This window comes from Sarcophilus harrisii, chromosome 3, assembly GCF_902635505.1.
Source record: "Sarcophilus harrisii chromosome 3, mSarHar1.11, whole genome shotgun sequence".
NCBI classification, from domain to species: Eukaryota; Metazoa; Chordata; class Mammalia; order Dasyuromorphia; family Dasyuridae; genus Sarcophilus; species Sarcophilus harrisii.
The window spans coordinates 549,894,592-549,909,994 of record NC_045428.1 but is presented as its reverse complement, the minus strand read 5'-3'; positions in this window follow the sequence as shown (position 1 = coordinate 549,909,994).

Sequence of the window (15,403 nt, the reverse complement as noted above, 5' to 3'; positions counted from 1 at the left end):
CAGTTATGATGGAGGGAAGCCTGCTAAATCAGCAACTGGAAGATATCTAATTGAAAACTAGCCTCTGCCACTTAGTTCTCCTCCCTAGGCCAATGTTTCTCCATCCGTGAACAGAGGAGGTTGAAATAAATTATCTCTAAAGATAGATCCTTTCAGCTCTAAATCCTGTAGCACATGTAAAGTGATTTAGCAGAAAACGAATACCCCCAGGCTACAAAGAGGAGAATCACTGGTATGAAAATAACTACATTTTCAAAGATGGTTTTATTTTTGGATTTTAATTTGGACACACATGAATGGAAAAGATCATGAGAGTGAGGAATAACAAACAGGCAGGCTTAGTGCATACACTAATATCCACAAGGTATTAAAAAAAAAAAAACACACACACACACACACCACCACCAGAGCAAAACTTTTTGAAGTAAATATAGAAAAATGATTAAAAATCACATAGGAGAAGGGATAGCTGGGTCCTGATAGGCAAATATGAAGGAAGGTCTCCCATGGTGGATCCACTGAAATGTAGAAAATATTGAAAATCAACCTTCATCATGCATAGGATTGCCCCTCCATAAGTGGTTGCCCTTCCAATCTACTTAGGTCAGACAATGCCCATCATCACATAGCAAGCCAATAAGGAGCATTGTTCCAAGTTCTAACCAGGCTCCCCACAAAAGCATAATGGTAAATGTTTAACAACAGCTTTGGGGCAGGAGTGAATGGGATGAATGAAAAGCAAGCTACAATTAGAAGTTTCATCTGCATTATTGACATTTTCTTTATCACTTTTCTACTTCTAGACAATCAACAGAACAATAAATCAAGCTCTGATTTGCAGAGTCTGCTGATTTCCAGGTGTAAATGAGCAGGCTGAAAATTTAACAATGTGCTTCAAGCTGGCTATAGAACAATCCTGGTTCCAACCCAGGATTCCTCACACACACACACACACACACACACACACACACACACAAAACTTCTTGAGGTTCCTACAAGTATATTATTTCTCTGGGCCTCAGTTTCCTAAATTGTAAAATAAGGGAGTTGGACAAGATGACTTTCCAGCTCTAAATCTGTGATTGATGCTATAATTCAACAACCATAGTGGAGAGCTAAGTAACATCCTACTAAAATCTTGTTGCAGAGCCACGGCTATAATCATGCCACTGGGAATATTGGAACTGGTTGATTTTCTTGATTTCTGCCTCCTCTAATTTCTCCCTATTCTATAGCTAAATTCTTCTAACTCTATGATGCATCCACTCCTTGCCTCAGTGTCCAGTACTTGGTATACTCTTCTATCATCTCTATCAACCTCTTGCTCCACTAAACCTTGACACTGACCATCTAGTTATAAACCCATTTCACTTGTCACTTCTTCATCTCTTCACCTTATCTCAGTTCCACCTCATCTATATCCCCCACATGCTCTCAAACACAGCCCTGTTAGCAACTCCCTTCCCACAATCTCCTGCTCCCCTGATCTAAACAAATGACACTCCATACCTGTAAACCTTTCCATTATTACCTCCCCTCAATAATCTTATCCTTTCCAAGTTCATAATCCCCTCTACACTACTTACTAACCATCCTCCTCTCACCCATTATGAATTCTGGAAAACCTGCTCTACTATCAAATGACAAAATACTTTTAAAATGGTTAGCACAGCACTTAACACAGTGAGAGCTATATAAGTACTTATTCTTTACATTTCCTCCTTTTGATCTTCTCCCCTATTATTAAGAAGATGGAGAACTAGATTTGGAGTCAATAAAACACTTCTATCTTCTCCCCTACTGTTGAGAGAATGGAGTATTGAATTTGGAGCCAACAAAACCCAGGTTCACATTGTTAAAGAAAAATATCAATACCAATATTGTATTCTGTGATTTGGGTTCATATTCCAGAAAAAAAATAATTTTTCTAAACAAAATATCAAGAGGAGAGTCAATAATTATCATACAATTATCTAACTTGCAATAAAAGACTTGGCAGTCTATTAATTAGCAACCAGTAAAACTAAGCATAATTTAGACAATCCTGATTTCACAGAAATTAGCTCTTTTGGGGAGACCAAGACTGAGAGCTTCAGGTAGAAAGAAGTCCATTAATCACGTTAAGTACAATCAAAAGGAGGTTGCTCAGGTGTACTTGAAAAGTAAAAGAGCAAACTCATAAAATCATGGTTCTTTTCAAATAATTCAAATAAAATAGATTAATAACCACTTCCAAGTTCCAAGTTCCAATTTCCAAACTGGCATAGTTCCCCATGTTCTCTGACATAAATCTTTCTTCCAAGATTTCAAGTAACATTTTTAGGAATCTTGAGCAAGAAAATCATAATTTGTGGTAATGCAGTTCTTGGTTAACATTAGGAAAGTTGAACAGATTAACTTTCTTATCTCCTTATCTTCCTTATCTCTTGGACCATAGCCTCATAAGAAATCCATGATCCCTCCCAGAGATCTCTATCTTGAGAAGAATGTCTTTGGTTTAGTGACCATGACCAGTTCTGCTCCAGAGAGTCTATGTTAAATTTTTGTCGTGAGCATTTACACATCAGAAATCAGCAGTCACTATAAATCAGTTTTATTGATTGTCTAGGCTTAAGAAAGTGGTAGAGAAATATTAATAAGTCAGATTAAACAAAAGTGAAAAGGTACCACATGATCATCTCAATATATGCAGGAAAAGCCTTTGACAAAGTACAACCCCATCTTATGCTAAACAAAACAAAACCCTTCAAACTTAAGCATGGAGTATAAGCATAAAGTTTTTTTTTTTTTTTAATAAAATTAAAAAGCCTCTAAAATCCAATACAAAAATCATGTGCAAAAGGTATAAGTAGATACTTTTCCATTAAATACGGGAATGAAACAAGGAAGCCCACTTTCCCCATTATTATTTAATATAGTTCTGGAAATGTTAAACAATAGCAATAAGACTAAAGGGGGGGAGGGGGAAGGAATTAGAGGAATAAAGGTGGAATAAAAAAGAAATAAAACTATCCTTATTTGCTGATGATATGACAATTTATTTAGGAAATCCTAGGCAATCAGCAAAGATACTAATTGAGATAATAGCTTCAGCAAAATTACAGGCTATACAATAAATCCCCCCAAATCAACAGCCTTTCTGTAAAATAATAACAAAACACTAGAAAAAATAATAGAAATTCCTATTCCAAATAATTTTAAAACTACATAAAATGTCTGTGAATATAAATGAACTTCCTACAGCACACAAAAGATTTCTATAAATTCAGTTACAAAGTGTTTCTTAAAGAAATATGAAACAAATAGCTGGAGAAGTACTCAATGCTCATGACAAGGCCATGCCAATATAATAAAAATGACAATACTAACAAATCTAATTTATACTTTTAATACTATGACAATCAAATTATCAAAGGAATATCTTACAGAATTTAATCAAATAATAACGAAATCCATCTGGAAAAATATAAGATCTGCAATGTCAGAGAATAATGAAAAGAAGTATGGAAATAGCCATTTCAGATTCCAAATTATATTATAAAGCAGCTGTCACCAAAACCATATGATATTGGTTAAAGAATAAAGACGAATCACTTGAACAGATTAGATAATAGAGATTAAAAAACAGTAGAACTCAATAATCCAGTGTTTAAATTACCTAAGGGGAAAAAACTAATAAGCCACTGGGAAAACTGGAAAGCAGGTGATACAAATTAGGTGTAAACAATACTGTACACCATATTCCATCACACAATCTAGATAAACATATATTAAAGATTATACTACCAAAAAATTAGGAAAGAAATAGAACATATACTTCTGACAACTATGAGTAGGTATTCTTAACCAAACAAAAGGCAGAGACAATAACAAAAGATAACATAAATAAATTTAATGTCTTTAAACTGAAAAGCTTCTATAATATTCATAGATAACATTAATTCATCTAGGATAAGTGAAATGGTCAAATAGGAAAAAATGTATCAGCTGAAAAGAGTTTGGTATTCAGGATACACAAATAATAAATAAATAAATATGATTAATAACCATTCCTTAAATAGTCAAAAGGAACAAACAATTCTTTAAAAAAAAAAACAAAAAAAAAACCTGTAAAGTATTCACATTCACAATGTGAATGAATGTTCCAAGGCATTAATAGTCAAAGAAATGCAAATCAAGACAACCCTGGAATTTTACTTTATACCCTGAAAATTTACCCCCAAAAGACCCCAAAATAGTAACAATTATTGTTGGAAGAATTGTGGAAGGATAGGCATACATAACATAAATTTGCATATTTATGTGTGTATATGTATAGATATGTATGTATATAAATACACACATATCTATACATACACACACATATAGGTGTGTGTGTATATATTGTTGGTGGAGCTGTGAAATGGAATGACCATTCTGGAAAGCAATTTGGAATAAAGCAAATAAAAGTGACTAAAATATCCATACCCTTTGAACCAAAGACTTCATCACTGGGCTTATACCCCCAAAAGAAGAAATCGATAATAAGAAAGTCCTTATACACTTCAAAATATAACAGCACTTTTTGTGATGACTAAAAATTGGAAACAAAGTAAATGCCCATCAAATGAAGAATGATAAAATAAATTATAGTACATGAATATAATGGAATAATGCTGCTTTGAAAGAAATGATGTATGAGCTGAATATAGAGCAGCATGGAAAGATCTATATGATTTGATGCTGAGTGAGTAAGCAGAACCAAGAAAACAAGAAATTACACAGTAATTATAACAATGTAAATGGAAAGAACAACGACACATCAAAAAACCAAAAGTGAATCTAATAAAATTTTTAAGATCAAGAAGGACTGACAGAAGAAGTATGAAGAAATATTCCCAATCCAACCTTTATAGAAGTGAGAGGTTCAGATGTAGTATGACATATTGCAGTTTTCTGACTTTGTCAAACTATCAATCAATTATACTGATTTCTCATTTTTCTTAAAAAATGCTGTTTAGTGTTTGGGATGCCTCTTTGGGAGGGGGAAAATGAGGGATATTTGGAATGTTTATGGCGATATAAGAAACAGAAAATAACAATAAAAATTATATTTAACAAAGTAGAAAGACATGGCTGTCTCTCACACCTAGAATATTCTCCTCTTCTCTTCCTCCTTGCTCTCTGGCTTTCTCCAAGTGTCAGCTAGAGTCCTACCTTCTACAAGGTCTTTCTCAGTCTTTAATCACCCTCTGAAACTTCCCCAGTTTATCTTGTATATATATTTACTTGCATGCTGTCTTCTCCATTAGACAATGAGCTCCTTGGGAACAGGAATATTTTTTTGTTTGTTTGCCTGAAATTTTTTTTTTTTGGCCTTTCTTTGTATCTCTAATAAATGCTTGTTGAGTGACTGACCACTTGTCCATTCATGCCATATTATATAAGTGTTGCTTATATCCACCTGGAAGTTTGCCAGAAGGGGCCCATCAAACATACTAGAAGCCTTCTCCATTTCTTTCTGACAGGAAGTGCTAGTGGAACATTTGGTTATGAATCTGTACATGACCATCTGATCTTTTTTTCCAGTCATACAATTCCTCCGTGACATCTTTTATTCTTGTTCTTTGAAGTTTCTCATTCATTACCTGATGAAGTTTATTTATATCCACCATGCCCCCATCTTTCTGTCCATTGCTGTCTAGATTCCGTATCTTTCTGTCAGGCATAAAATATATTTATTACAGAATATATAACGATCAGAAATGGGATGTGACTCTAAGCCCAATTAGCAAAGGAAAAGGGCTGTTTTTCTTCCCTATCCTTCTCCAGAAAGTTATGTTATAATTGTGTTCCCTTGGCCCCTTTCCTGGTGCCCTTGAGTCATGAGACTGAAGAAATCCCTTTCTGAAGGCCACAAGAAAATAGCTTGTCATTATGTTAATTATCCAATAAGGGCAGGCAAATTTTGTGCAGTACACCAGGCCGTACTTTAGTTAAGGCGAGAGCCAGTGATCTTTTCTGTTTTTCTCTAGTACAAGCATGGGATAATTTTTCTAAGAGGCTGCAGTAACCCTAAATAGCTCAGTCCACAAATATATAGACTACTTCCCTCATAGCCAAGCCCACATTTCAATAGCAGTATTTAACTGCTTAGATGACTACCCAGGGGTCAGATTCAAAAGCCAATCTGCTCTTTGAGTCTGGTCACCCAACCAGTTCTAAAACCATCTGATTTTAATATTGTTGGTCCACACCTCCACAGGAACTATTGAGACATCAAGAGTTTTGCTAAAAATCAATTTAACTCTATCTAAAGCCTTTCCCTCTTTCACTGGTTTAGCAATCCTTTTAAAAATAGGATTGAGTGTAGTCTAACATGACCAGTTCTTCATGAACTCATGCCAGCTCTTTATAATCACTGCTTCCCTTTCCAGATATTAATCAACCATCTAAGTGTTTAGTAAGAATTTCCATAGGAAATCTACAGCCTATACTTGGCTCAAGAAACCCCATTCCATCCGGGTTTTCTTTCTCAGTGTACTATATTCCTCAGATTCAGTTAGCCTGCTGTAATAATATGAATAAAATAGAAAAGAAATAGATAGAAAGCTTCTATATGGAAGCAGCCATATCCAGACATCTCTAAATCACTTCCTCGTGGACTTTTCAGATCTTTGGATGACACTGGTGACAATAAATGCTCATAGCTCATGGAAAGTGAATAAGGAAAAGGAGAATCTACATTCTACCTGTGGATCTAAGATTAAAAAGGGGAAATTAAGACAAAAGATAAAAAAAGCATTTGTGCTAGAACTATGGGCCTTTATTGTACCTGCATCCGCCACCATTTTTGCAGCATCCACACCAAACAGATGGTCACAATTCCCAGTTTATCTGACAATCTACTCAGTTTTACAAGGTGGTTCCAAGGCTTAATACACATAGGACCTTTAGAAACCCCTGTATTCTTGACATATGTATATGCTTCTTTTCTCCTAGAACCCTTGCTATCCCTTCCATTAGACATGTATATGGCTTTATGGGAAACAAGATCTTTTGTAGTAGTGCCCCCACTGCCTTGGGTTCATTGCAATATAGAAAGTGTTTTTGACCTTTTTTATATCACAAACCCAAGCTTTTTAAACTGGTTCGCAGCCCCATATGGGATCTTATATCTGAAAGAGGGGACGCAAAATTATGATTTATCATCAGTAAATGTTTGATTTATATACTGACTTTATATACCTATATACCCAGGGTCATGCAAAAATTTCTCAGGTGAAAAGAAATGGAAAAAGTTTAAGAAGCCCTGTTATAAAGCACTATCACCACCACTTGGCAGTCTGGGGAAAATTTTTCAGAATAATATTTTAAATTCATAAAATAAAATACATAGGATTACAAAGGAAACTAATCCTATTGAAATAGTTATCAAAATATTTAAGAAAACAAGTTCACAGACTTTCCCATCATGTAGACACTTCCCCCTCTCCTTTTAAAAACTCCTAAAAGAAAGAAAAAAAATTCTTCCCTAACAGTATATTCCTAGTATAAATTCTCTCCACCTTCTTTTCCTTTTACACTTCTACTTCCTCAAACTAAATTAGATTTGTCTGTCACTTGAGGAAGTCAAATCCCTCAATACCCAAACTCCAGGACCTCAAGGATGTGACAGAATACTCCTTGCTTCCCTCTGCCAATTCAAGACTTTATGCGACTGATTATATCACCCTCTTCCAATCCTTACTGCCATTTGCTACTGATCTCCAAGTCATTTTCTCCATATCATCAATGATTGGTCTCCATGATTGTTTTTTGGCAATTTCATCATTCACATATTTTCTAATAACGGTCCTCAACCTCTTTGTAGGAGCAGGTAGGTAACACAGGGGAAAAGGACTGGATCTAGAGGCAGGAAGATTTGGATTCAAATCCAGTCTTTAATACTTACAAACTAACTTGGGTAAGTCACTTAACTAATATCTTTCTCAGTTTCTTCATCTGTAAAATGGGAATAATCACAGCACTTACCTCTCAGGGTTGTTGTGAGGACAAACTGACATTATTTGTAAAGGGTTTTGCAAATCTAAATATTAGTTATTCATTGTTGATGAGGTCTTCCCACTGTTCCTTGGAACCATACCTCTCAACCATGAAGGAACTTTGGAGATCAACTTCTACTTCTGGCTCCTCAAACTCCTCTCCTAACTGGCTATTAAAACAGAACTGAGGACCCAGGGCACATTTATAAAAGCCATTTTCCAGTTTGCCAGCTTCTTGAAACAAAAAAAAAAATTTTTTTTTGGGGGGGGGGGGCATTCCAAGGCAATAGGGGTTAATTGATTCACCTAAGGTCAGATAGCAAGCAAATGCCTGAGTCTGGATTTGAGCTCAGGTCCTTCCTCCAATTACGTGTACTAACTGCTCCTCTGGCTTCTTGGGTCTTGGTTCTCAAGATATGATTCTAGTTGGAAAGTACCTTGGGGAAATCAGTTCTATCCCACATACATGGCAAGTAAGAATAGAAGACCTAATTAGGCAAACCTGCACCAGGACCCCTGGCTGTCGGCTTCTTTTATGTCAACCCTTTGCTAGGTTCTATCAAAGCTGGAAAGGCCTGGAGATTTGCTACCAGCAGTGGGTAGCACCCAAATGGGTTCAGCTACTGCATTTTAGATAATCCCACCTGAGATCTGGAAGTCCAAATATGAATACTAATCTCTGCAATTTAAGCAGAGATCTTCCAGAAATAATTTTATTTAATGTTAACATATTTAATCTGTTTTCTCTTTTAAAGAGAGAGGTGCCCAAAGTACCAGTCTTCCCTTTTTTCCCAAGACAATTTAAGGTAACATTTATTGGAATCCTGCAAGAAGAAAAATCACAATCTGTAAAAATGGAGTTGTAGATTAACATTCCAGAAGGGTTTAGCAATTCAAGTCACCTTCCCATTCCCTCTAGGAAATTTGCCTTCTTCCCCCTGTTGCTCAATCAGTCTCTACCCAGAGACATCTGTGGAGAATTCTTTTAAATCATAGAAAATCCCTCCCTTTGGATGAAATTCCAGCGGGTATTTCGTAGCCCAGTCTTTTCTAGGATAAAGTAGGAGCCTGCCTTTAGATAAGTTGATATACCAATCACTTCTGGGGTCCAAAAGCTCAGATAGCTTATCTTAGAGCAACTAGATGGTATAATGGATAGAGTACAGTATCCGATGTCAGAAAGATTTATCTTTCTCTGTTCAAATCTGGCTTGCAGACACTTAGTAGCTAGATGAATCTGGTCAAGTGACTTAACTTGTGTTCCATAGTTCCCTCATCTTTTAAACGAGCTGGAGAAGAAAAAGGCAAACTATCTTAGTGTCTTTGCCAAAAATAATTCAAAATGTAGTCACAAAGAATCAGACAACCTATTATCATCTTTAATACATTTCCCTAAGAAAATCTTTAACTTTATTTAATCCACTTTCCTAGAGAAAAAAAAGTCTAAAAAGATTTTAACCAGGAAAAATATAATTTGTTAATATTTTCAGTTTTATTAAAAAGTTTTAAATATGCTTCTACAGAGATGAAATATTAAGTGTTAACTAGTAGAACTACTAACTGTTTATGATGAGACAATTTTTTAGCAGAAGTAGTTATGGATTAAGCTGCTGAGTTTTTTTTTTAATGGGGCTTTTAAAATTTTTTTAATAAATGTATTTATTTTTACATTCATTTATATGCAGAACAGAGTGATCACAAATCCATACTCCATATAATCATTTTGACGTAGAACTAAGTCATTTGAAATTTTTTGTTTATTACCTTTGCCTCCCATTGCTCCTCACTAGAACAAATTTAAAAAACCCTTCACAATAAATACATATAAGCCAGCAAAACAAACTCCCAGTTGCTCATGACTCATTCTGGATTTTAAGTTCATCACTTATCTAACATGAGGTAAGTGGTATGATTCATTTTGAGTAATCTCGACTAATCCTTGCATTAGAGTTGGAAAGTCTTTCAAATTCTCTTTCTCTACAAAGTCCTAAGTGTTGTGTAAATTGTTCCCTCTAGTTCTACTCACTTCACTTTGATCAGATAAGAGGGGCATTCTCAGTTTTCTGAAACTGCATTTTGTCTTTTCTTTTGACAAATAATATTCTGTCATGTTTATATACTACAGCTTGTTTACCATTTCCCAATAGGAGAACCTTCCCCCACATACACCCTGTAGTTACCAGTTTTTGACTACCACAAAAAGAATCTATGTGTGAAAACATACTTTGCTTTGCCTCCTTCTTTGATCTCTTTAGGTCATAGAGGCAGCTGGGTGACACAGTGAATGGACACTGGACTTGGATATAGAAAGACTTGAATTTGAATCCAGCCTGAGACACTTAGAAGCTATATGACTCTGGGTAAGTCACTATCTACCTCAGTTTCCTCAGCTGTAAAATGGGGCTAATAAGAGCATCTACCTCACAGGGTTGTGGTGAAGATCAAATGAGATAAAGTGCTTAGCAGAGTGCCTATGAATTGTAGACACTGAATAAATGCTTATTTCCTTACTTCATAGGCCTTGTAATGGTATAATTGGGGTTCTTTTCCCTCCTTTATGATCTCACAGTAGAGACCATTGCTGAATCAAAGGATATGCACAGTTTGATAGTCCTTTGGGGCATAGTTCCGAATTGCTTTCTAGGATGGCTAGTCCAATTTACAGTTCCACCAGCAATTCATTTAAGCTACTGAATTTCTCTTCTAATTATTATGTAATTCCCACTGTGACTCCATTATAGTTATAATTGCTTTCTGTGAGGGAATAAATAACTTCTACGATACCTGACTCATATTGTGCAATAGATATCTCTTAGGCTTTTTCTCCCCTTGGGGGCAGAAAACCCAGACAAGAACCTAAAGTAAATGTGTCCCTTGGGCATTAGATATGATGAGCCCACAGATATAGGAATGGGAAATCCATTCTCCTAAGGTCATGTCAGGGTTTCCCTAACATTAAACCTAGTATAGGACAAAATGGTTTGATAAATGACAGGAACAAGTAGGCACCCTAGCCTTTATGAATCTCTAGTACTAGCTTCTAAATGCTGGACTCTTATCTTGTTCTTTTTTAAATTTAAATTTAATTTTCCACCCTTTAATCAAATTAGCTAAAATTTTAATTATCTTTTCAAACAATCAGATTCCAGTATCATCAATTCATTCATGTTTTTAATTCTCTATTTTTCCTTGAATTTTCAAGATTTCCTCTTGTATTTATTTTGGGTTAATTTGTTGGTGTCATAGGTTTTTTATTAATCATTAAAATAATTAGCATTTCTGTAGCACTTTCAGGTTTGCAAAATACTTTATATCTGTTTATCTTTAAATCTTTTATCTCATTGCACCCCAACAAAAACTCAGGGAAGTAGATAATATTATCAGCTCCATTTTACAAATGGGGAAACTGAGGCTAAGAATAATGACTTATTCAGGGTCACACAGGTAATAAGTGTCTGAGACAAGAAGCCAATCATGTCTTTTGACTCGAGACAAGAAGCCAATCATGTCTTTTGACTCTAAGTTCCATGCTCTATTCACTGTCATTTAGTTGTCTTATTTTTAAAAATGCATGTTAAGTTCATTAATCCTTTTCCTTTCTGCTTCATTGTTATGAAGTTCCTGAGTAGATTACTCAGGAATATTATTTTTCTTCCAAAGGTGGGTTTAGCTTCATCCCAGAAATGTTGGTTTCTTTTCTCGTTTTTTCCCTAGTTATTAACTATTTCTATGATTTGTTCTTTGACCCACTACATAGTTGTTTCTATTTATTCTTTCCATTTAGATGTGTCTTTTCTTTATATTCCTGAATTGATTACTGTTTTGATTTCATTATGACTTCATTCACAAGTAAAGAACTTGTTTAGTTTTTTTGCCTTTTTAAAAATATGTGATATAGAGAACTGACTCAAATTTATAAAAATTCAAGTCATTCTCCAATTGATAAGTGGTCAAAGGATATGAACAATTTTCAGATGAAGAAATTGAATCCATTTCTAGCCATATGAAAAGGTGTTCTAAATCACTATTGATTTGCATTATTGATAGTGCAAATTAAGACAGTTCTAGGTACCATTACGTACCTCTCAGATTGGCTAAGATGACAGGAAAAGAAAATGATGAATGTTGGAGGGGATGTGGGAAAACTGGGACACTGAGACATTGTTGGCGGAGCTATGAACAGACTCAATAATTCTGGAGAGCAATTTGGAATTATGTACAAAGGACTATTAAACTGTGTATACCCTTTGATCTAGCAATGTTTCTACTGGGCTTGTATACGAAAGAGAAAATAAAGGAAGGAAAGGACCCACATGTGTAAAAATGTTTGTGGCAGCCCTTTTTGTAGTGGCCAGAAACTGGAAACTGAGTGGATGTCCATCAGTTGGAGAATGGCTGAATAAATTATGGTACATGAATGTTATGGAATATTATTGTTCTTTAGAACAATCAGCAAGATGATTTCAGAGATGCCTAGAGTGACTTACAGGAACTGATGCTCAGTGAAGTAAATAGAACCAGGAGATCATCGTACATGGCAACAACAGGATTTATAATCATTAGTTTTCATGGACATGGCTCTTTTCAACATGTTGTGAGGTGATTCAGGCCAGTTCCAATGACTCTGTGATGAAGAGAGGCATCTGCACCCAGAGAGAGAACTGTGGGGACTGAGTGTGGATTACAACATAGTGTTTTGTTCTCTTTCTCATTTTTTCCTTTTTGATCTGATTTTTCTTACACAACATAATAATTATGGAAATATGTATAGAAGAATTGCACATGTTTAACATATATTGGATTACATGCCATCTAGAGGAGAGGGTGGGGAGAAAGCAGGGAAAAAATTTGAAACACAGTTTTGCAAGGAAGAATGTTGAAAATTATCTATGCATATTTTGAAAAAAAAGCTTTATAAAAAAGGAAAAAAAGAAAACTTTCTTTGCATGTATTTTTAAAATAAAAAGCTATTATTAAAAATAAAGAATAAATTGACCACCCATTTGCAACTATGATTGGTAGGCAGCCATAGCTAAAGCTGTTTTGAGGATGATCTCTATTTTCCCTTCTATTAATTTTTTTGTAACCTACTAAATTTTCCTTTTTTGAATTTAGACGGTATTCAGAGCTTATAGGTTTGCTATTGGTGTTGAATTTCATTGTTTCTTTATGCATCGTGTATATCTGGATTTACTTGGTTTCATCTGATATAGAATAAATTGTGTTCTGGCCTCTTGGTCTTTGATTTTTAGGTGTGTTTCTTTCTTTTTCTTTTCCTGCTGAGGCAACTAGGGTTAAGTGGCTTGTTCAAGGTCACACAGCTAGGAAATGTTAAATGTCTAAGGTCAGATTTGAATTCAGGTCTTCCTGATTTGGGGGCTGGTGCTCTATCCACTGCACCAACTAGCTGCCTCCTAGATGTGTTTCTTTTAAACAAAAAGTTGCAGAGTTTTGTTTTCTTGTTCATTCTTGCCATTCTTATTTTATTGGATTAATACTTTCATATATAAAATTATGAGAGTTTAGTTTATATCTTCTTCCATTTGTATCTCCAGTGTTACCTTTGAAAAGGATTTTAAAAAATTACTTCTCCTATTAATTTTGTTTAAATTACGTCTTTGTTTTTTCCTTTTAAAAATTTTATTTTGTTTTCAATTCAGGTAACAAAACTTTTTATTTTAAAAATATATGCATGGATAATTTTTGAACATTGACCCTTGCAAAACCCTATGCTACAATTTCTCCCCCTTCCACCCATCCCTTTCCCTGGATGGCAAATAATCCAATATATGTTAAACATGGTAAAAAAAATTTATACTAAATACAATATATACATACATATTTATACAATTATCTTTCTGCACAAGAAAAATCAGATCAAAAAATGGTCAAAGGATATGAACAGGCAATTTTCAGATGAAGAAATTGAAACTATTTCTAGCCATATGAAAAGATGCTCCAAGTCATTATTAATCAGAGAAATGCAAATTAAGACAACTCTGAGATACTATTACACATCTGTCAGATTGGCTAAGATGACAGGAAAAGATAATAACGAATGTTGGAGGGGATGTGAGAAAACTGGGACACTAATACATTGTTGGTGGAATTGTGAACAGATCCAGCTGTTCTGGAGAGAGATTTGGAACTATGCTCAAAAAGTTATCAAACTATGCATACCCTTTGATCCAGCAGTGTTACTGCTGGGCTTATATCCCAAAGAGATCATAAAGAAGGAAAAAGGACCTGTATGTGCAAGAATGTTTGTGGCAGCCCTCTTTGTAGTGGCCAGAAACTGGAATGTCTATCATTTGGAGAATGGCTGAATAAATTATAGTACATGAATGTTATGGAATATTATTATTCTGTAAGAAATGATCAGCAGGATGATTTCCAAGAGGCGTGGAGAGACTTACATGAACTGATGCTGAGTGAAATGAACAGGACCAGAAGATCATTATATACTTCAACAACAATACTGTATGATGATTAATTCTGATGGACATGGCCCTCTTCAACAATGAGATGAACCAAATCCGTTCCATTTGTTCAATAATGAATAGAACCAGTTATGCCCAGCGAAAGAACTCTGGGAAATGAGTGTGAACCACAACATAGCATTTCCACTCCCTCTATTTTTGTCTGACTGCATTTTTTATTTCCTTCTCAGGTTAATTTTACATTATTTCAAAATCCAATTCTTCTTGTGTAGTAAAATAACTGTATGGATAGGTATACATATATTGTATTTAACATATACTTTAACATATTTTTAAAAGAAAAATTAGATCAAAAAGGGAAAAAAAAAGACAGAAAATAAAATACAAGCTAACAACCACAAAAAAAGTGAAAATGCTATGTTGTGATCCATACTCAGTTTTCACAGTCTCTCTCTGAGTATAGATGGCTTTCTTCATCACAAAATCATTGGAACTGGCCTGAATCATCTCATTGTTGAAAAGAGCCATATCCATCAGAATTGATCATCATATAATCTTGTTGTTGCCATATTCAGTGATCTCCTGATTCTGCTCATTTCACTTAGCTTCAGTTTATGTAAGTCTCTCCAGGCCTCTCTGAAATCATTCTGCTGATTGTTTCAATAGAACAATAATATTCCATAAATATTTTGGCACATGTGGGTCCCTTTCCCTCCTTTAAGATCTCTTTGGAATATAAACCCAATAGAAACACTGCTAGATCAAGGGTACACACATTTGGATAGCTCTTTAGGCATAGTTACAAATTGTGCTCCAGAATGGTTGGATCAGTTCACAACTCCACCAACAATATATTCGTGTCCCAGTTTTCCCAAAAACAAGCATTTTCATAACACGATGCAATAAAAAAAAGATTGACCATGAAATTGTAATCTTGCG